The sequence below is a fragment of the Oryctolagus cuniculus genome, chromosome X (genome assembly GCF_051225735.1).
Source record: "Oryctolagus cuniculus isolate XC-2025 breed Fujian yellow rabbit chromosome X, ASM5122573v1, whole genome shotgun sequence".
In the NCBI taxonomy this organism is placed as follows: domain Eukaryota; kingdom Metazoa; phylum Chordata; class Mammalia; order Lagomorpha; family Leporidae; genus Oryctolagus; species Oryctolagus cuniculus.
In genome coordinates this window covers 53,428,905-53,453,362 of record NC_142888.1, presented here as the reverse complement: position 1 = coordinate 53,453,362, position 24,458 = coordinate 53,428,905, and the positions used below count along the sequence as shown (strand labels likewise).

General features: G+C 38.0%; 2 long non-coding RNA genes across 4 annotated transcripts in view; both read right to left on the bottom strand.

The window, feature by feature from the left end:
- LOC149119644 (uncharacterized) overlaps positions 1–24,458 on the bottom strand; it is an 89,745-nt gene that overhangs the window by 25,318 nt on the left and 39,969 nt on the right. The window lies entirely within an intron of this gene.
- On the bottom strand, positions 937–24,214 carry LOC149119645 (uncharacterized). Of its 3 annotated transcripts, none has more exons than XR_016227867.1 (4): positions 21,696–24,214; positions 18,656–18,732; positions 18,382–18,507; positions 937–1,570 (listed from the first exon to the last, which is right to left on the bottom strand). It is a non-coding gene; the product is annotated as an uncharacterized LOC149119645 (long non-coding RNA). The 3 variants fall into 3 exon arrangements; XR_016227868.1 differs by having other exon boundaries at positions 18,382–18,503; positions 21,696–24,213; XR_016227869.1 differs by lacking the exon at positions 18,656–18,732 and having other exon boundaries at positions 21,696–24,202.

Sequence of the window (24,458 nt, the reverse complement as noted above, 5' to 3'; positions counted from 1 at the left end):
TTTTGCTAGTACTTTTTTTTGGGACATTACCTTAAAAAATTTTTTCCCTCTTTTCTCTCTCATACCTCCTTCTGATATTCCAACTACACATACGTCTGACTGACATAATCTAACAAATCTCTGAGCATCTATTTAGTTTATTCAAAGTTTTTCCCACTCTATTCTTTATGTGGGTATGTATACAAGTTCACTTACTCTTTTCTTCATCATGTATTCTTTATGTTAGTATGTATACAAGTTCACTTACTCTTTTCTTCATCATGTTGACACATTAAGCAGAATTGAAGCCCATCAAGTGAACTTTTTACATCAGAAACTATATTGTTCATTTCCAGAATTTCCAATTGTTTCATTTTTGTGGCTTGAATTTCTTTGTGGAGAATCCCTATTTTTCTGCTAAGAATTGTGTACACTAAAAATATATTGCTTTACTGAATTGAGAATAGTTAAAATCATCACTTTAAAAATCCTCATCTGCTAGTTCCATTATTTGGTTCACCTTAGGTTTGAAATTAACTTTTTTCCTCTATGGAATGTTTACATTTTCTCGATTCTCCATAGACCAAAGTATACAATGCAATCCATAGGTAAGCCACCATAAATATCAGAAAAAAAGTAGTGAAAGAACAAATGAGACAAATAAAATTGAATTCTAAAAATATTCAATTGTTCTTTACAAAAGTAAGAAAAGAGGAACATAAGAACTAGTAACAGAGGAAACAAATAGAACAACAACAATAAAATGGCAGACCCCAATCATGGTACATCAATAACTACAATAAATGTAAATGGAATAAGCACTCAACCCACTAAAAAAGTAGAGATTGCAAGAAAGAATTAAAAGACTAAAAGATCAACTGCACACTAAAAACAAGAGATGAACTTTACATATAAAGGTACAGGTTTTTTTTTTTTTTTTTTTTTTTGACAGGCAGAGTGGACAGTGAGAGAGAGAGACAGAGAGAAAGGTCTTCCTTTTGCCGTTGGTTCACCCTCCAATGGCCGCCGCTGCAGCCGGCGCACCGCGCTGATCCTGGCAGGAGCCAGGAGCCAGGTGCTTTTCCTGGTCTCCCATGGGGTGCAGGGCCCAAGCACCTGGGCCATCCTCCACTGCACTCCCTGGCCATAGCAGAGAGCTGGCCTGGAAGAGGGGCGACCGGGACAGAATCCGGCGCCCCAACCGGGACTAGAACCCAGTGTGCCGGCGCCGCAAGGTGGAGGATTAGCCTATTGAGCCATGGCGCCGGCCCAGGTTTTTTTTTTTTTAATATTACATGTTTTCTCTTATTCGTGAAAGTTCACGTATACAGAGTATCAGAAAAAAAATGTTTCAACAATAGTCTTACCTAGACGGCATGCTTTTAAGAAATATTGACCTAATCATCAATAGGAAGAAGATAAATTTCAATTTGGTAGAAATCAGAAAACAACAGCGACAGGTGTACAAGCGAGGAGACTGTGGGCAATCTGACCCCAGGTTCTGTGCTCACTGAGACTCAGGTGGGGGTGGCACAGGGAAGCCTTGGTGGTGCAGCTATACAAAGGCAGCTTCTGTCCTCATGATCCTCTTCTGCTTATTTTGTATGTGAAGTGGAAGAAAGTAGTATCACACAAAGATGTTCATTTTTCTGGGGCTTGTGCACAATTACCAAAGATCATTTCCTTGTCCTAAAGGCCTACTGTGGAGATGACAAAGTTCTATTTCTTTTTTTTTTAAAGTTTTTATTTAATGAATACAGTTTTTCATAGATAGAACTTTAGGAATACAGTGGTTCTTTCCCCCATACCCACCCCCACCCCAACTCCCATCCCACCTCCCTCTCCCATCTCCTTCATTATGGTTCATTTTTAGTATGACTTTATATACAGAGGATCAACTCCATGCTAAGCATAGACTTCAACAGTTTGCACCCATGCACACACCCAACACAACAAATAGAGTACAGTTTGGGAACAAAATTTGCAGTCAATTCTCATAGTACCACTCATTAGGGACAGAGGTCCTATATGGGGAGTAAGTGCACAGCTGTTCTGTTGTTCCTTTAACAATTAATACTCTTATTTATGACGTCAGTGATCACCAGAGGCTCTTGCCATGGGCTGCCAAGGCTATGGAAGCTTTTTGTGACCATAGACTCCATTGGTATTTGGACACTGTCATAAGCAAAGTAGATGTTCTCTCCTCCCTTCAGAGAAGAGTACATCCTTCTTTGATGACCCTTTCTTTCCACTGAGGTCTCATGGAGATCTACCGTGTAGGATATTTTTTGCCACAGAGTCTTGGCTTTCCATGCCTGAAATGCTCTCACAGGCCTTTCAGCCAGAAAGTACAGGTTTAAAGTAAATAGGATATCCCAAGAAAACAATAAGCGTAAGAAGGCTAGGATGGCTATATAGCAGATAAAATAATTTTAAAACAAAACATATTACCAAAAATCAAGAAAGACTCATATTAATGATAAAAGGTTTGAGTAAAAAAGACACAACAATCACACATGTATCTGTACTCAATAACTGAGTATTAAAATGCATGAGCTAATAACTGACAAAATTAAAGGGAGAAACAGACAATTCTACAATCATATTTCATGAGTTTAAACCCCTCTCTCTCGGCAACTGATAAACTGAAGATTTCAGGAAAACACAGATAATCTGAATAACATTATCAACAACATGAGTTCAATTAGTATTTTTAGACTTCTACACCAAAAAATGACACAATATATACATTTTTTCCAATTTCACAGGGAAGGTTTACCAGAATGTACTATATTCTGAACCATAAAACAGTCAAAATATAACAAAAAATATGAGATCATAGAGCATATCTTTAGTCATAGTGGAGCTAAATTAGAAAGCAAGTAAGATAACCATGACAACTGCAAATATTTAGAAATTCAACAATACAATTTTAAATAATCATTGATCCATTATTAGATTATAAGAGAAAATATATAACATTTGAATTGAATTATAATGAAAATATAAAGCTTTTTAGATGCAGCTAGAGAGAAAAATTTATAACTTTACATGTCAATGTTAGAAAAGAAAGGGCTTAAAATCAATGATCCAAGCCAAGGATCAACATACTACAGCCCAAGCTCTGTGTTCTGTCTTTGTAAATAATGTTTTATTGGAATACAGCAACATTAGTTCATTTAGGTAATATCTATGGCTACTCTTTTACTACAAGGACAGAGTTGAGCATCTGGGAGAGACCAAATGGTTCATAAAGCTAACATATTTACTATGTTTCCCTTTAACAACAAGTTTGGCTACACATGATCCAATCATCCATTTTATGAAAGTGACAAACTAAACTAAAAGGAAGCAGAAGCAAAGATTTTATAAAAAGCAAAAATCACTGAAATGAAAAATAGAGGAAATAAATGAAAAAAAAAATAACTGATAGGCCTTCTACATAGATTGATTAGATGAAAAAACACAGATTTCCAACATCAGGAACTACATAAGCATAACCACTACAGATACATCATATATTTAAAGCAAAAGGGACTATTAGAAGCTCATATGAAGTGACTTCCCAGAGACAGTATTAAGTGGAAAAAGAAAAAATCTAAGGAACACACAGTATAATACATTTTGGGTAAGAAAGAAAAATAGGAAAACACATATATCTGTCAGAAGAATAAACAAAATAAAACCAACAAAGTTGGTTATCTATAAGAGATGAAGAGGCAGATGATGTAAAAGGGATATAGGAGAAAGTAACACTTCTGAGTGTATCTTTTTGTACACTTTTGACGTTTTAAAAGAATGTTACTATCTTAAATATTAAAAAAATTATATCAATAAGGAAAAGGAAAACTAAAACTAAACAAATGAACCCATTAACTTTCATGTTTCTATTATAACCACATGGAAGGAAGAAAAAGCAGACAAATGTTACAGGGAAAGGGAAAATAAAATGGAAGGGACTAGGAAATGGGCAAATAAAGGGGAAGAATGAAAGGCAGGTGGGTAGGTGGATAGGAAGACAGGCTTGCTTCAAGAATTTCATAAACAGAGAACATGGGAGCAATGTGTGGATGAGGAGCAGAAGCAATGCAAATAAATCCTTAACTATTTTTCATAGGTTTGTTTATTGGGGGGGGGATTAAGTAATGAATGTGTGTATGTGTATTTCTGTATGTGTGCATGTTTTTCCTGGCTCTGTACACTGAAACAGCCAAGAAGAAAAGACTCCCCAGGAGCAACGAGCACCCTAGTGCCAAGAACTAGGTTTCTAAATACAATTCACCCACTAAAAGGAATCAGGACTCCTAGCAACAATTAATAATTACAAGAATGAGCACGATAGGCACAAGGTGAGTCTTATTACAATGAGAATAAGGAAGTGTTCAAATAAACATTGGAGACCTATAAAAAGAATACAAGCAACAGTTTGAAGTGGCTCCCACTGGTCAAATTTAGAACATTTTGAGCAACAAAAACAAAAACAATTAAGTAATTGACTGTGTAAATCACTGGAGAAAAAATTAGGACTCTGAGTCCCTGTGATAACAAGTAAATCAGGAAGAAAGGAGGTTTCTACTGAGGCCTGACTGGTAAATCTCGAGAGGGTAGAGTTAAAAAAAAAAACGTAATAAATAATGGACAAGTAAAAGGGCAACCTAGGGATGCTAAACAGGAGACATTTTGATAAGGAGAAGGATATTTTCATCTGTGCCGAGATTATAACACTGAATATTCTGGCTGGGATACTATACTGCAGATTTGCAATGCTGTAGAAATGTCACGGATTACAAAAGGCTAAAAAGACATGGCAGGTAAATGCAAAGTCTGCTTCTAGATTGCATCCAATATCAGAGGGGGGAAAATTCTATAAAGAAGACTGCTAAGAATTTTGAGGGTATTTACACAAAAGTACTACATCAGTATCAATTTATAATGTTGACAAATATACTGGGCTTGTTAGAAAATATCCTCTCCTGAAGAAGTACTCACTGAATAGTATTTAGGAGTAAAGGGTCAAGAGGTCTAACGACTCTTAATAAAAAGAGTATACAGGGGCTGATGCTGTGTTACAGTGGGTTAAAGCCCCTGCCTGTGGCGCTGGCATCCAATATGGGTGCCAGTTCAAGTCCTGGCTGTTCCTCTTTTAATCCATCTCCCTGCTAATGTGCCTGGGAAAGCAGCAGAGGAAGGCCCAAGTCCTTGGGCCTATGCACCCATGTGGGAGACCTGGAGGAAGCTCCTAGCTCCTGGTTTCAGATCAGCTCAGCTCCAGCTGTTGCGAACATAAATTAGGGAGTGAACCAGTGGATGGAAGACCTTTCTCTCTTTCTCTCCCTGTCTCTAACTCTCTCTGTAACTCTTTCAAATAAATAAATCTTTTTTTAACAAAAGCATATAGCTTGAAATCATTTCCAACTAAAAAAGTTTTAAATATAAAATGATATACAAAACATTTTTTAAATTGCCATATATTGAGGTCTGCAATATTTTTTAATTGTCATAAACAAACTAATCAAATTAAAAGACAAAAGTCCATTAAGGGATACCAGTAAATAACATGAACATATAGGGGCTGGTTCGAGACCTGGCTGCACCACTTCAGATCCAGATCTCTGCATGGCCTGGGAAAGCAGTGGAAGATGGCCCAAGTGCCTGGGCCCCTACACCCACACAGGAGATCCAGATGAAGCTCCTGGCTCCTGGCTTTGGCCTGGTCCTGCCCTGACCATTGTGGCCATTTGGGGAGTGAACCAGAGCATGGAAAACCTTTCTCTGTCTCTCCCTCTCTCTGTCTGTAACTCTACCTCTCAAATAAATAAGTAAATCTTTAAAAACAAAAAAGAAAAGAAAAGGTATGAACTTAAAAAAAGTAGGTTCATAAAAGGATAGGTAATGTTTCTTAGATTGGTACTTGTCATAATTTTGAGAAATGATGTTGCCGGTCCCTGAATTGGAGTAAAGAAAATTGGGAGAAAAAAAGCTTTTGCAGTTTTCACAGAGTTGGTACTCTTTTGCTTTATTATTACAGGGAACATTGTGAATTTCTATTACTGCCAGTCATAACATTTAAGTATATCCCAAAGCTGAATATAATTTATTCTGTTTTTCATGTTAATATATAGTGTTCTCAGTATGTATACTTTGAACGACTTTGCCCCTTAAAAAGTCTTTGTTTACATCTTAGATTTGTCTGATTTTGTTCAATCATTTATTCTGCATTTGTACTGAGTACTGCCTCAGGATAAGCCCCAACATGAGTAGGCCCAGATAATTGTAATCTGAGTAATGCATCCCTGATTTTTATGTGATAGAGAGAATAGAGCAATAAAAAACAGATAAGACAAACAGCAAACACATAATTAAATCAGTCTTAAGCAGCTATACTGTTAATAGGTTAAACACTCCAATGAAATGTCAGGGATGATCAGAATGGATTAAAAAGCAAGGCCCAACTATATTCTGTCAACAGGAGATTTGCTTAAAATATAAAGGCACAGATAGATTGTGTGTGTTTTTGGGGGGATGCTATTAGTATCAGATATACTATACCACAAGACAAGAATATCATCAGAAATAAAGGAACTCTAGAAGCATCAATTCATCAGGAAGCTATAACAATCATAAGTGTGTATGATTACTAACAAGGTAAAAATACTTAAAGTGGGGGCTGGCACTGAGGTGCAGTGGGCTGAGCCTGTGATACTGGCATCCCACATGAGCAAGTGCCAGCTGTTTCTCTTCCAATGCAGCCCCTTGCTAATGTACCTGGGAAATCAACAGGAGATGGCCCAAGTGCTTGGGTCCCTGCACCCATGTGTGAGACCCAGATGGATTTTGCATGCTTGGACCTGGACCAGTCTTGGCCATTGCAGCCATTTCGGGAATGAATTAGTGGATAGAAGAGAAATCTCTCCCTCTCTCTGAGTCTCTCCTCCTCTCTTGGTAACTTAAATAAAAAACTTTTTTCTTAATGAAAAGCTGAGTAAAACATTACAGATATTTTTTTAGCACATATTAACAGAGCAAGTACTGATACCACATAATGAGTAAGAAGATGGCCCAAGCCCTTGTGCCCCTGCACCCTCGTGAGAGACCTGAAGAAGCTCCTGACTCCTGACTCCTGGCTTCGGATCACCTCAGCTCTAGCCATTGTAGTAGCAGCAGATGGAAGACCTATCTCTCTTTCCCTGCCTCTGCCTGTCTATAACTCTGCCTTTCAAATAAATAAATATTAAAAAAAGGATCATGGATGCTAATTCCATTAATTATTTTCCATTGGATAATTTCTGCCTGACTCATTAATAGTTACAAGGCCCCCCAACTAAAAAAAAAAAATTAAAAAAAAAAAAAGTTACAAAGCAACTAGTTTGGTATAAAAAAAAAAGTTGGGGTAAGCTCCAGTCACTATGGTGAAAATATCACATCAACCAACTCAAAGTACAAATGCTAGGTACAACAGAACATGTTTGAAATGCATAAGCCACTGCAAAGGGAAGAGAAAAAATTCCTTGAGTACCAGAAACAAATATAGAACTCAAAAGCCACTACCGTGAAGTCTTGGCAAAAAATATGGCCAGCAAGCATAAAGAGGAGCTTGGGGCAAGGGTTCCCTATATGTGGGCAAAGCAGTAACCTACCCAAAAAAACAGAGTAGGAACTCACAGTTCCATAAGCAACATACGGAAGTACCCTTTTTCCATCACTGCCAATAGTTGCTGCCTTTTTACTTTTATCACCCACCATCTTTTTCACTTTATTGATTTGGGTAAGAATTTCCATTGAATTACCTATCAATTCTCTTACCCATGTTATCTACTATTTTTATGACCAATTCCTTGAAACAGCATAATTAGTAAACCTTTATCACTTGTATGCAAACCAAGTTAGGATTTCAAAAAAATTCTGTGGTGTATTTTACCATAGAAGGTTTTTATTTATTTATTTATTTATTGCCAGGCAGAGTTAGACAGTGAGAGAGAGAGAGAGAGACAAGAGTCTTCCTTCCGTTGGTTCACTCCCCAAATGGCCGCTATGGCCGGTGCTGTGCCGATCTGAAGCCAGGAGCTGGGTGCTTCCTTCTGGTCTCCCATATGAGTACAGGGACCCAAGCACTTGAGCCATCCTCCACTGCCCTCCCAGGCCACAGCAGAGAGCTGGGCCGGAAGAGGAGCAACCAGGACCAGTACCCGGCGCCCCAACCGGGACTAGAATCCGGGGTGCTGGCGCCTCAGGCAGAGGATTAGCCAAGTGAGCCACAGCGCCGGCCAGGTTTTTATTTTTAAACTTTATTTTTTAAATCTCTCTTTAAAAAGGATTCAAGATTTTGTTTCAGTTGGTGACTATACTTTTCAAAACTGAAAAAAGTTCATTTTCACAGGCACCAAAAAAATTTTTAGTTGAATCAACTTTCTCACTTCGTCCAGTACTTTTAAAATGATGCAATTCTTAACAGTGTTTATTATCTATAATCACTTGGATCATATTTTCAATCTTTCTACAAATGCTCTTTCCTTCATGGCTTAATTTGCTAAAGATCAAGGGCTCTTTTAGCAAACAAAGCAGCTTTCCGAACAAAGAATGTTACCATGAAGACCATTTCAAAGTCTATGTAGAGACTCAAAAATAAATTAGTCAAAACTGACATAATTTTGAGGTCAAAGAATTTTAATATCTGTCTCTATAAATGAGAAAAGTGCATAGAAAATTAGTAAGGACATAGAAGACTTGAACAACTTGACCTAGCTGATGTTTTTAGAATACCTTAGCCAACAACTGCAGAATACACATTATTTTTAAGCACACTCTAAACACTGAACCAAGACAAACCTCATTTTAGGCCATAAAACAATCAGTATTTTCTTTGACCACATGAGATTTAAAAAGATAATAATCACCGGCCGGTGCTCTGGCGCAGCAGGTTAATGCCCTGCCCTGAAGTGCCAGCATCGCATATGGGCGCCAGTTCAAGACCCGGCTGCTCCACTTCCAATCCAGCTCTCTGCTATGGCCTGGGAAAGCAGCAGAAGATGGCCCAAGTCCTTGGGCCCCTGCACCTGTGTGGGAGACCTGGAAGAAGCTCCCGGCTCCTGGCTTCGGATCTGCGCAGCTCCAGCCGTTGCAGCCAACTGGGGAGTGAACCAACGGATGGAAGACCTCTCTCTCACTCTGCCTCTCCTCTCTCTGTGTAGCTCTGACTTTCAAATAAATAAATAAAATCTTAAAAAAAGATAATAATCACAGAAACATCTTTGGAATATATCCAACTAAGTATGTGCAAACTAAATAGTAAACATGGATCAAAGAAGAAACCAATAGGGAAATTCAAGAATATTTTGAATAAAAATAACAATATACCTAAATTTGTAGGAGGATACTAAAGACACATATAGTAGAAACAGAATAAAATGCCTATTTGAAAAAGAAAAGTCTGAAAACCATGACCTGGCCTAGCCTTAAGAAACTAGATGAAGAAGCACAAATAAAACAAAAAGCAAATAGAAAAAAAATAATGGATGTCAAACCAAAAGTCACTGAAATTATTATCTTAAAATATAATAATGAAACCAAAATATGGATCTTTAAAAAGGTAACTGATAACATCTAGACAGGTTGATCAGGTAACAGGGAATGAATGCAAAATACCACTATTACAAATGTGAAAGATATCACCACAGACTTTATCATGAAAGGAATGAAAAGTGAATTTCATGAACAACTCAAATGACTGAAATGAAACAAATTCTTTAAAAGATGCAACCCACCAAAGCTCACTCAAGAAAAATATACAATCTGAATACTCCCTGTATCTAATAAAGACACAAATTAGTTTAAATCCTTCCCCCAGAAAAGAAATACCAAGTCAAGCATTTAAGGAAGAGATAATATAGGTACTATAAAAATTATTATAGAAAATTGAAAAGATATTACTTACCTTCCAAACAATTTTAATGAGTCACAATCACTTTAACACCAAAACCTCACAAAGACATAAAAAGAAAAGGAAACTACATAGCAATATTCTTCATGAAGACGAATGCAGCAATTCTTAATAAAATTGCAGCAAATCTATCCAGTGATATATATATAGGGTATACATATGATAACAAAGTAAGGTTTATCACAGAAATGCAGGCCTGTATCATACCTCCAAATTAAACTGACATAGTTCAATATAATAAATTTTAAAAAGTAGTATCACAACAATGGACATAGAAATAGCAAGTTGACTAAATTCAAACCCCATTCAGAACTTTAAAACTCTCAAAATCAAAGATTGAAAAAGAACTTACTTAACCTAATAAAGAGAATCTACAAAACAACAAAAACTGTAGAGCAAAAATCATACTTAATGCTGAAAAATTGAATGCTTTTTCCTGAAGATGACACGAAAACAAGCTTGCCCATTCTTAACATTTCTATTCAAGATTTGTAGGAGGAACTGTCTGTAGCAAAACAGAAAAATAATAATAATATAAAGACAATGGGACTGGAAAGAAAGAAGTAAAACTATCTTTATTTGCACATGAAATGATCCCATTTGTAGTTATATCCTGGAATCTTAATACTTAAACTAAGAATTCCACAACAGAAATACTAGAAGTAACTAAGCGTAAGAAGTAATAGACTATAAAATCAATGCCCGCCCCCAAATCAATTGTTTATCTATACACAAGCAATAAACTGGCCAAAATTCAAATTTCGAGAACATTCTGAACAGCATCAAACAGTATAAGTTCAACAAAAAGGAGAGATTTGTATACTAAAAACTACAAAACAAACACTGCTTGAAGGGGCGGGCATTGTAGCACAGCAGGTAAAGCCACCCAGTTTGAGTACTGGCTGCTCCATTTCCAATCCAGCTTCAAGCTAATGGCTGGGTAAAGTAGGAGGATTGTCCCAGTGCTTGGCCCCTGCCCACCCACGTGGGAGACCCAGAAGTGTTGTGGCCATCAGGGGCATGACCCAGTGGATGGAACACCTTTCTTTCTGTCTGTCCTCTCTTTGTAGCCCTGAGTTTCAAATAAATAAATAAGTCTTTGGAAAAAAATGATTGAAGGAGATATAAGTGGAAATCTGTGGTCATGGATTAGACAATGCTATACATTAAGAAGGCAATTCTCATCAAATTGATCTATAAATTCAAGGCAATCTCTCAAAAATCCCAGCAAGCCATTTTGAAGGAAATGACAATTTGATTCTAAATGCAAAGAATGCAAAACACCTGAAACAATTAAAAAAACAACAGATCATTCACTACCCTATTTAAACTTACTTTAAAAACTAGAGTACTCAGGAAAAAAAAAAACACCACAGTACTCAAGATAGTATAACACTGATGAAAGAGTAGACAAAGAAAAATAACAGATATATTGTACTTCAACAAAATATAAATTTTCAGTGCTTCAAATGACACCATTAAGGAAAAGACAAGCCACAAACTGAGAAAATATGTGTAAACCACACTTCTGATAAAAGACTTCTATCTAAAATAGAGATAGAGAACTCATAGAATACAATAAGAGAAAATATTTCATTGATTTGTAAGACTAATTCACTGGTATTTAAATGTATATTTACATGTATGTATGTATGTATGTATGCTTAAGAGGCAGGGAGACAGAAAAAGAAGGAAACAGAGAGATCAGGAGGTCCCACACACTGGCTCACTCCTCAAATGCCCACAATGCCCAGGGCTGGACCAGGCCAAAGCCAAGAAGCAGGCACCCAATTCAGGTCTCTCATGTGGGTGGCAGTCAAGTGCTGAAGGGAAGAAAAAAATGGCAGTATATATCTCTAAAACTCAATAATTTTCAACTCTAAAAGGAAGAATGAAATACTGGTACATACCTCTGGATGGATAAACTTCAAAATTATATTAATAAGTAAAGGAGCCCAGACTCAGTAGAATAAATATCATATGATTATATTTCCATTGGATATCCAAAAAAGGGAAACTTATTGACAGAGGTCAGAGAGAGCCTGGTCTGGAGCTGAGAGCAGGACTGACTGTTAATGAGCTTGAGAAAACTTCTGAAAATAATGAAATGATCAAAACCTGAATTGTGGTGATGGCTTTATGCTATCAGTTTGCTAAAAATAAACATAAATGGACAATTTTATTATATGATATTATGCCATAATAACACTTCCAAGAAGGAACAAATTGAAAATTTTATAACTAAAACATGCACCTATAATAAAAAATCCATTGTGATTTCAAAAGCAGAACAGAGAGAGGAAAAAGAGTTACTGAAGCTGATAGATCATTAGCAGAAATTCTCCAAACTGAGTAGAAGAAAAACTAGATTGAAACAAAATAAACAGGCCCTCAGGACCTAAGGGACAATATCAAAATGTCTAGCCCATATGTTATCAGAGTTCCAGGTTGAGAAAGAAAAGCATTGTGCAGGAAAAGAATGTAAGGTTAACAGCCAAAACCTTCCCAAATTTGATGAAAGATAAAATTCACACACTCTACAACCTCAGTAAAGACAAACAAGATTTAAGAGTCTTATTTAGGCTTTCACAGGGAGTTGGTTCCAGGACACCTTCCTTCCCACAGGATACCAAAGTATGTGGATGCTCAAGTCCGTCATATAAAATAGTGTAGTATTTGCATATAAACTACACACATCCTGGAACAATGTCTGGGTCTCCCATGTGGGTGGCAGGGGCCCAAGCACTTGGGCCATTATCTGCTGCTTTCCCAGGTGCATTAGCAGGGAGCTAGATTTGAAGTGGAGCAGCTGGGGCTCCAACTGGCACTCATATGGGATGCCTGTGTGAAAGACGGCAGCTTAACTTGCTGTACCACAAGGCCAGCTCCCTCCCATATACTTTAAATCATTTCTACATTACTTAATAATATTAATACAATTTAGATGTAATATTTATTTATTTATTTGAAAGTCAGAGTTACACAGAGAGAGGAGAGGCAGAGTGAGAGAAATTCCATCCAATGGTTCACTCCCCAATTGACCACAATGGCTGGAGCTGAGCCAATCTGAAGCCAGGAGCTTCTTCTGGGTCTCCCACTTGGGTGCAGAGGCCCAAGAATTTGAGCCATCTTCTACTGCTTTCCCAGGCCTTAGCAGAGAGCTAGATTGGAAGTGGAGCAGCTGGGTTTCGAACTGGCGCCCATATGAGATGCCAGGTGCTCAGGCCAGGGCGTTAACCCACTGCACCACAGCAATGGCCCCGCAATAGTTTTTATATTCATTATTTAGCATGTAAATGAATTATAATAATCTAATATAATTTATTTTTTCATTTATTTATTTTATTTGAAAAGCTGAGAGAAAGAAACAGACAAGAGATCTCTCATTCACTGGTTGACTCTCCGAATGCTCACAATGGCTGGGGCTGGATCAGTCCAAAGCCAGGAACTGGGAACAAAACCTGTATCTCCCACATGGGTGTCAGGGACCCAAGTACCCTAATACAATTTAGTGGCTATGTAAATAGTTGTTACATGTTCAGTACAGATGCAATTCTTTTTCAAATATTGTTGATTCACAGTTGTTTCAGATGCAGAAGGCTGATTATAAACTGAAAAAGCACAACCAGAAATAGCACAATCCAACTGTTGAAAAAGAAAAAATATTTATCAAGGGGCTGGCATTGTGGCACAGTGGGTTAAGCTGCAGTCTGAAGTGCCAGCATCCCATGTGAGTGCCAGTCATGTCCTGGCTGCTCCTCTTCTGATCCAGCTCCCTGCTTATGCACCTGAGAAAGCAGTAGAAGATGGCCCAAGTCCTTGGGCCCCTGCCCCCACATAGGAGACCCGGAAGAAGCTCCTGGCTCCTGGCTTCAGATTGGCTCAGCTCCAGCTATTATGGCAATTTGGGGAGTGAACCTGTGATGGAGGACTTCTCTCTATCTCTCCCACTCTCTGTAACTCTGCCCCTCAAATAAATAAATAAACCTTTTTAGAAAGAATTATCAATTAACAAATGTATATAAAGTGAAAATATCTTTCAGGAATGAACGTGTAATTAATACACTGATGAAGGAAAAAGGAGAGAATTCATCTTGGGCAGTCTGAAGAGAAACAATATATAGGGGAAGCTGAAGTTTTTAAGAATGAGGGAAGAACAACAGGTAAATAAATAACAAAGTAAATATAAAAAGATTATTTTACTCCTCTTAAGTGCTTTAAAATATGTACAACTCCTGAAAGCAGAAATCAAAACAAATATAAAACATACAGCGGGGCTGACGCTGTGGCGTAGTGGGTAAAGCCTCCACCTGCAGTGCCAGCATCCCATATGAGCATAGGTTCAAGTCTCAGTTGCTCCAGTTCCAATCCAGCTTTCTGCTATGGCCCAGGAAAGCAGTGGAAGATGGCCCAAATCCTTGGGCCTCTGCACCCGGAAGAAACTCCTGGCTCCTGGCTCAGCTCCAGCCATTGAGGCCCTTTGCAGAGTGAACCAGTTGATGGAAGAACTCTCTCTGTCTCTGCCTCTGCTTCTCTGTAACTCTGTCTTTCAAATAAAATAAATAAATCTTAAAAAAAAACATATAGCTACTATAAAAATACTGAGAGAGATCTATATGAATGTAAGGCTTCTGTTTTACTTGAAGCTGTAAAACATTATACCTACATTAACTGTTTAGGTGTACATCTGGTAATCCCTACAGCAATAACTATAAAATACATTTAGGAGATATAATAAAAAAAGCTTAGAAGATTCTTATAGTAGAATGCTAAACAATGTTCAAATAGTGTGAAAGAAAAAATAATGAACAGAGAAACAAAAATAGCACAGAAAACAAAGACCAAAGCTAGAAACAGCATCACTAACTCCCTTAAGAGAAAAAAATGGTCCTCATGACTGCACAAGGATTTTTGCGGCCTTATCAGAGAACTGAAGTTACAGGACAAAACAAAACAAAACAAAACAAAACAAAACAAAACAAAACAAAAAAAACCCACACTGAAATCTAGAGAAAGGCAGGTAGCTATATGGAAAAACAGAATCTGAGCATTTGATTCCTGAGACAAATGCCACAAGTCACATAAAAGCAGGTAGAAAGATCAAATTAGAAATGACAGTAAATTACCAAAGGCCAAGTGTGGGGTAGCATGAAAAAGTCAAGCCCACTGGGGTTTCAAAAATGGGTGTGGGGGGTCACACCCACCTGCAGATTTTCCAAACAGGTAGCCAGAAGGAAGATCACAAAGAAAGATCCCCTTGGTGCTATCTGGGGGAAGGGGGCCAGTAGCTGAAAGTCTGCCTAGATACATCTTTCCTCTTCTAAAAAGAAAAAAAAATTTAATTTACAGGGAAGGTCATTAAAACCTGTAGCCTGGAGGACTGAGTAAGGAATCAGAAGGCAGTTCAAAATTCCCCAGAGGCCCATCTCCTAGCTCCCCTAAAGAACAAAAGACCCTCAAAAGTGGAAGACAACTGTTGCTAGCTAAGAGGAGAAAGGAACAAATAAAGCTTTAGCCCTAGGGAAGAATAAAAATACACAGTAGGCATCAAAACTTGCAAAGGCCATACCCACAAGACCCAGACTCACAGTGCCTGCTTACCACTGACTTTTAATCAGAGCATTAGCGAATATGCCACTTTCTCACTTCAACCACACGCTAATAATCAAGAAAAATGAGAGTAACACACAGGAGAAAGCTGAAGGAAATGGAACCTCCCTAGGGAGCAGTACAAAGAGAGAAACCCAAGGCCAAGCAGTGACACAAACACAAGCACAGTTGTCATCCTTTATCCTTGCTTTCGCATTGTATTGTTTCAGTTACCTGCAACCAGGGTCTCAAAATATTACATGCAAAATTCTAAAAATAAACAATTCATAACTTTTAAATTATTTATCATTCTGAGTAGCATGATAAACACTGACACAGATAAAAAGACAAACACTGTCATATGAGATAAAAACACAATAAATCCATCTTCCTACTTATACTACCTAAGAATCTAACCATTCATGTCTTCACTGTGAGAAACACACAAAGACAAAAGGTAGAAAGAGGGAGCAAGACAGAGCATGAGACACTAACCAAAGGCTGAAAATCTTTATTAATGTGAAGAAGTACACATCAGAACAAGATTATCAAAAAATCAAAGAACTACCATACAAAAAGCTAAGGTGTGATTTCCCTAAGAAGATATAATAATGCTACATATACAAGGGGTCTTCAGGTATTCATTAAAAATGCATGTTACCAAAAATATTATGCATGGGCTTCAATTTTTTTCACACCCAAATAAACTTTTTTTTTAATTCCATTTCCCCACAAACGTTATTAAGTACCCTCATAATATGCACCTAACAAGAGGTTTTCAAAATGCATAAGACAATATAGGATAAGAAGGGACTAGTAGGCAAATCCAAAAACAGTTTGATTAGAAGATCAGAACAGAAATGAAAGGCCCAAACATTATCCAACAATTTGGTATAATTCTACCAATTAAGGAAAAACTAATATCAATTATATATAATTGTATATAATCAGTTCCACTAAATAGAAGGGAGTATATTTCAGTCATGAGGCCAGTATTACTCTGATCACAAATACACAGAATAACATGACAAGAAAATTCCAAATAAATCTACACATTTATGGTCAACTGATTTTTGACAAAGCTGCCAAGAATACAAAATGGAGGTAGAACACTTTCTTCAATAAATGGTGCTTGGAGAACTAAATATCCACATGCAAAAGAAGGAAATTGGCTCATTATTTCATCACACACACACACACACACACACACACACACACATCAACTCAAATGGATTAAAGACTTAAGCCTAAGACCTGAAATTGTAAAACTGCTAGAAGGAGACATATGGGAAATGCTGTTCCATGAATTTGGTCAAGGCAAAAGTGTCATAGATATGATCACAAAAGAACAGAAAGCAGAAGCACAAGTAAATAAATGGGATTACATCAAAGTAAAAGCTTCTGCACAGCAAGAGAAGCAATTAACACAGTGAAGTGATGATCCACGGATGTGAAGAAAGTAGCTGCTTACCATACACATGATTAGGGACGATTATCTAAGACCTATAAGGAACACAGCTCAAGGGGCAGGCATTTAGTGCAATGCTTAAGACATTTCTTGGGATGCCCACATCCCACACTGTAGTGCCTGGTTCAAATTCTGACTTTGCTTCTAATCCAGCTTCCTGCTAATGTGCACCTAGGGAGGAAGTAGGTGGATGGGTCACATACTTTGGTCCCTGCCTCCCATGTGAGAGATCCAGAATGAGTTCTGTTTTCAGCCTGGCTCAGCTCCAGCTACTGTGAGTGAGCATTTGGGGAGTAAAACAATGGGTAGAAGATCTCCATCTGTCTCTATCTCTGTCTCCCTCTTTCCCTGTCTTTAAAATAAAATGAAAATAAATATATTTTTTAATTTTATTAAAAGCAAAGAAAGACCACACAACCATCTCAATGGATGAAAGAAAAAGCACTTGACAAATTCAACATACTCACACAACCAAAACTCAGAAAATTAAAACTACAATGGAAAGTGCTTATCCTAGTAAAGGGCTTCTATGAAAGACCCACAAATAACATAAAGACCGGAAAAAAGAAAAGTATGCTGTACCTCTCTACCCTATTGGTAGGACTAACCATTCAATAAAGCAAGAAAAGTAATTATAAGGAACACATATAGAAAAGGAAGAAATAATAAAGGCTCTTGCTTGAGAAAACATGATTGCTTATCTAGAAAATATCAAATCATCTACAAAACAACTGCTTAGAACAAAAAGTGAGCTTAGTAAGGCTGCAAAATACTCATATATGGCCAATAAACTAAATCAATCATGTTCTTATGTGCATCTATCAATAACTGGAATTTGAAATAAAAAAGTAAAAACAGTACCATTTAGAACAGCACACTCACAAATGAAATTCTCATGTACAAACTTAACAAGATCTGTATGCCAGAAACTATAAAAACATAAACAAATTGGATCAAAAAGATCTAGACAGAGAGACATAAATTGTCTATAGACTGGAAGACTCAGTAAGGTACCAGTTCTCCACAATTTCATCTATAGCTATTGCCAAGTTCATTCTAAAATTTATACTAAAAAGCAAAGAAGACAGAAAAGCCAGAATATTTCTGAAAAACAAAAAAGTTGGAAAGCTCACATTATCTCATATATAGACTTATGATAAAGATGCAGTAATTATTACTGTATGACATTGGAGAAAGGGTAAATAGAAGATCAGTGGAACAAAGAATCAGAAATAGACCCATATAAGGTTGGCATAGTGGCACAGCAGGTTAAGTCATTGCCTGCAACATTAGCATCCCATATGGGTGCCAGTTAGAATCCCAGCTGCTTCACTTCTGATCCAGCTCCCTGCTAATGTGCCTGGGAAAGCAGCAGAAGATAGCTAAAGTCCTTGGGCCCTGTACTCACGTGGGAGGCCTGGATGGAATTCCAGACTCCTGGCTTAGGCCTGGCTCAGTCCTGGCTGCTGTGGCCATTTAGGGAGTCAATCAGCGGATGGAAGATCTCTCTGTATCTCTCCCTCTCTGTAACTGCCTTCCAAATAAATAATTAAATTTTTAAAAAAGACCCATGCAAATCTAGTCAATTTATTTTCAACATAGATGCAATGCAGAAAGGATAATCTCTTTAATAAAAGGTACTGATGGGGCCAGTGCTGCAGCGCAGTAAGCTAAACCTCTACCTGAGGTGCCGGCATCCCATATGAGCACTGGTTGATGTCCCGGCTGCTCCTTTTCTGATCCAGCTCTCTGCTATGGCCTGGGAAAGCAACAACAACAACGACAAAAAACCTAGGCTCCTTACAGCTAAAAACTAGGGCTAGTACACAGAATATACAAGATAAACCTACAGTATTTTATAATTCCAGAAATTAAGGAATAGGGATCAGATTTGTGGCATAGCAGTTAAAGTTGTCGTTTGTGAACCTGGCATCCCATATGGGCACTGGTTTGTCTCCTCACGGTTCCCCTTCAGAACCAACTCCCTGCTAATAGCCTGGGAAAAGCAGTGGAAGATGGCCCAAGTGCTTGGGACCCTGCACCCACGTGAGAGACCTGGAAGCAGCTCCTGACTCTTCGATTTGACCTGGCCCAGCACTGGCTATTGCATCATCTGAGGAGTGAACCAGAGAATAATAAGATTTCTCTCTCTCACCCTTTCTCAATGTAACTCTGACTTTCAAATAAATAAATCTTTAAAAAAAAAAAACAGGAAATTAAGGAATAGCTTTTTTTTAACTTTTATTTAATAAATATAAATTTCCAAAGTACAACTTTTGGATTATAGTGGCTTCCCCCCCCCCCATAACCTCCCTCCCACCCACAACCCTCCCATCTCCCACTCCCTCTCCCATCCCACCCTCCATCAAGATTCATTTTCAATCATCTTTATATACAGAAGATAAATTTAGTATATACTAAGTAAATATTTCAACAGTTTGCACCCACACAGACACACAAAGTATAAAGTACTGTTTGAGTACTAGTTATACCGTTAATTCACATAGTACAACACATTAAGGACAGAGATCCTACATGGGGAGTAAGTGCACAGTGACTCCCGTTGTTGATTTAACAATTGACACTCTTATTTATGACGTCAGTAATCACTCAAGGCTCTTGTCATGAGTTGCCAAGGCTTTGGAAGCCTCTTGAGTTTGCCAACTCTGATCTTATTTAGACAAGGCCATCGTCAAAGTGGAAGTTCTCTCCTCCCTTTAGAGAAGGGAATAGCTTTTAAAAAGATGCATGGTTATAAATAATTGAGTTATTCAGGAATCTATATTGATATAAATGACTGAACAAGTTAAAGGAGGGAAAGAACAAATATTCCTTAAATAGAATTTCCTCCCCAAAATCTGAAGATTTCCCCCCCTCCAAGATAATTCCCTGAAATGTGGGCCTAAACTTAGTAAATCACTTCCAAAGCAAAGCATATAGAAATGGAAAAAGAATAATTTCATAGTGGAGAAATCTGGCAACCTGAACTAAGGCATAAAAAGTAACATCATCAGTAACAAATAACGTTGAACTCATAAAAAAGGTCTTCAAAAAGTTCATGGAAATTCATATTATAAAAAGAACTATACAGGGATTCTGATTTTTTTGCACCAAAATAAACATCTTTTAATTCCATTTTCCACAAATTCTTTTAAGTCCCCTTGTTCATATGTGCTGATAGGATGCTATGAAAAGCCACTTCATCTATGTGTTTTTTTCCCTTAAATTCCATAATACCTTATCTAATCATGAGTATATAGAAGACAAGTCAAAATTAAGGAATATTCTACAAAATATATGCTCTGCCAAGATCATAAAAACCAGGGAAAGACTAAGAAATCATGATAACTAAGTACAATACAATACTTTGTACCACTGGAAACACAAAAAAGTTAAGGAAAAAAAGGTAAAATCCAAATAAAGCCTAGGGTTTACTTAATTAGACAGTGCCAAAGTTAATGTCTTAGTTTTAACAAGTGCAGTATGCTAAATGTAAGATGATAACATAAAGGAAATCTAGGAACTCTGAACTATGCTGACAATATTTCTTTAAATCTAAAACCATTAAAGACTAAATTTTTTTTTCAAAGTAGATATAATTCCAACAATGTCAAGAGTCACAGTAAACATAAATGGGCTTTTACACACTAAGAAAATGAATGACAGTGTGAGAAGAGAAAAAGAACATCTTTCCCACCCTTAGAAAAAGAGGGGGGTGGGGTAGGAAACAAGCTCACACCTTTCCTTGACTTCCACAGAGACATGAGATCTTATGGGAACCAACAGGCAAAAACCTAAACTTAAATTGACAAAAGTGCCAGAAGGGAGTGAAGAGCTACAACTACAGGCTTTCCTGTGAAAATAGATGCAAACAGACATCAGTAAGAGATGAACAAAAGTGAGCAACTGTTCAAGGTCAAGTGTTAACTGATAAGCATGTGAAGCCAGGAGTGGCTATAGCAGGTTAAACCACCAGCATCTCATATCAAATGTTGGTTCAAGTTTCAGCTGCTCAACTTCTGATGCAGTTTGCTGCTAATTTATCCAGGAGGCAGCAAATGATGACCCAAATACTTGAACCCCTGCCACTCCTGTGGGAGACCTGGGTGAAGTTTCTGGCTCCTGGCTTTGGATCGGCTGAGTCTTGGCTGTTGAGGGCATTTGGGGAGTGAGCTAGCAGATCGAAGCTTTTTCTTTTTCTCTTTCTCTCTGCTACTCTGCCTTTCAAATACTTAAGTATGTACATACAAAAAGTCAACGGAAAAATATAAATAAAATATATTTAAAAAAAGATTTATTTATTTATTTAAGAGGTAGAGTTAAAGAAAGTGAAAGGCAGAGACAGAATCTTCCATCCACTGGTTCACTCCCCAAATGGCCTCAAGGGCTGGGGCTGGGTCCATCCAAAGCCAGGAGCCAGGAGCCGGGAGCTTCTTCAGGGCCTCCCACGCGGGTGCAGGGACCCAAGGACTTGGGCCATCTTCCACTGCTTTCCCATGCCATAGCAGAGAGCTGGATCGGAAGAGGAGCAGCCAGGACTAGAACCGGTGCCCATGTAGGATGCCAGCACCACAGGCAGAGGATTAACCCACTGCACCACAACACACAAAAACAAAGTGTGAAGCCCCTGAGGGCCACAGAAAGTGAGGGTCTGCTCACTCTTCAGGGGTTTTCAACAAAAAATTAGTGAACATCCTGAGAAATCGCCCTTATGAAACTCACCTTGTAGGAGGAGAATCAGCTCAATTCCAGGGAGAGTCGGAGAAGTGTGTCTAGTTCCTATTTCTAGCTACAGAACAAAATCCGTACTTAATGTGGGAGGAGGGGCAACAAACATTGTAGCCATTGGGAAGGTTGCAAAAACTCAGACCTTAGGCAAATACAACAGGGAGGGGTGAGGGGAGAAAGAACACTAGCCTCAGGGAAAGGACAGGATACATACTGGGTCCAAAGTTACAACAATGGGGAGGGGCAGGAGTACTGAGTAGGACACAACCATGAGACATGAGCACATGATGCCTAAGACTAAGCCTTAATAAATAAAACAGCAGCTAAGGCACACTCCCTTTCAACCACCACCAGGCTAAAAATATCATATAGCACTAGCAAGTAACAAAGCAATGAGAGAGGAGAGGGACAATAATGTGAAGAGACCTTCTCTGGGACAGGGCAAGGGGAAGACAACAGACAGTGACATATTCATTCAGGAAAACCATTTAGGCTGTGATTTCTGCAAGACACCCTGCTCCTGAGGTTACATGTGTCACTCAGAAAAATAAGCCACTTTCCCTGCCCTGAACCACATAGCAAAAAAGCAGAGGTTTTTGCCCAGGGGGAGAGGCAGGCTGCAATAGAAAGAGAGCTCTGGAGGCATTAGCAAAGGAAAGTGACTTAATTTGGAACACAATGGGAGAAAGTAAAAGCCTAGGGATGTTCCCAATTACAATAGACATTTTGGCAGTAAGCAATTAAGAAGAAATTGGTCACTCCTAGAGGGCAACAAGCTAAAGAAACACTAGCTAGAAGAGCTGAAGAGTAAGAAGCACTCTCCTGGGGTCTGAACCAACCTCAAAGACTGGTGTAAGGGGTGAAGGGGAAAAAAAAATCTTCCTCTTTGCTCTCTGAAGGTTCATGAATTGACAAAAGACAGATCAAACAGGAGAAAAAGACTCACACATTTATTATGTGCACAAAGGCCATCATAAAGTGTAATTACCAGCACAACATGAATCAGAGGCTTATACAAGAGTGCTTCAAAAAGTCTGTGGAAACGTCTGAGCTTATTTTGGCACAGAACATTTTTTTCACAATATGTGGAAAATGTGTATTATGAAAACACCAAGCAAGGATTTCCCAAAAGATCGCTCCAAAATAAACGCCTACTTTTAATTCATTTTTTTCTATGCACCTTTGAAGTATCCTCAGATATTTCTTTTCCATAGGGGAGGAAGAGAATGGGGTATACAGGTAAGTTTTAGGGGAGTAATAAGTGATATTCAGGGGAACTTAATGGGTTTTGAGGCTCACACACTGGGACACTGTTCTTTGGGCTGGCAGAACAATGGATTTTATGTTTTTCTTTGCAATACTCCATCAGACAGAAATCAGTCTGTCCAAGTGTGGTGACAGAATTCAGTCTTTCTGCAATATGATTTTAGTTAAATGAAAACTCAGGGAAGGGACCAGAGGTAATTATTTCCTCTTTGGCAGATTTGGACTTGAAGTGAACAAGGAGATTCTAGAGTAAAGCCTCTTTCAGCATCCGCTACTCTGCAAATTCCTTTAGTTTACAATTATCAGCATATCATGGTATAATATTAATATTTGGGGGTGGCAATTCCTGGACTCCTTCACTGGTTTCAAATACTACCTTTGCAAAGGGGCCCAACTATATTTGGATAACACTGTGGAGCAATGTTATAACTTAGGGCATGGTCAAAAACAACAGAGCAATCAGTCTGAAATTAGTCCAACCTAATAGATGTGATAACAACAGAACAGTTTAAGTGAGAATTTAGTAAAAATAATATGAAAGAGAGCCCTGCTAAAACCAGTCATTCCATAGTGCTCAGGGCTGTTCTCTCTGAAGAAGGACATCAGAGAATGGACAATGTAGGTAGAAAACACATCACTGAAGGACCTGCCAAATCACTAAATAAATAAACAATACCAACAAACCCTCTACAGTGGATGGGGGTGAGTGGGTAGCAGTATCCAGAATCACTGTAATATATTACCTAAAATGTGCAGGTTCCAGCAAAAACTATGAAACAGACAGACAAATACACACACACACACACACACACACGTGTGTAGGATTCATACAAGGGACAAAAAAGCAGGTTACAGAAAATTCCTTAGGAGGGTAGAACAGAGTATACAAAGAAGGCCTGAAACTGTTATTCTTAACAAAAGGCCAACAATGGCTATTAGCAGGCATCTGGGAACTTGGATTTCAAGAGGGTTCCCACAATTTCCTGCTAAAAATGATCACTTTGGCTAAACATTATAAACAATGTAGTTTATTTAAAACACCTACTTTCCTTCTGGCAAGTCTGGAATTTTGCTATGTGCTAACCATGGGGTGCATGCATATATGACCAGCCTCTAATAAAACCACAGACACTGAGCCTCTAATGATCTTTGCAAGTACACAAGAATTTTCATGAAGAAACCTACACTCTGGGCCAAATACTTATTTTAACAAATTGAAAGAATTCAAATTATATAAAATATGTTATTTGAATTCAACAAATTAAACTAAAAGTCAATAACAAGTATATCTGGAAAATCTTCAAATATATGGAAATTAAACAATATATGTATAAATGGGAGATCTCAATGTCTACCTGTCTCTGTCTGCCTTTCAAATAAATAGTTTGAAAGGTATAACAAAGGAATACTGCATGCCACTTAGTTTGTTATTCAATAACTCAGATGAAAGGAAGAAATTACTTGATAAATTATCAAGACTCAATATAGATA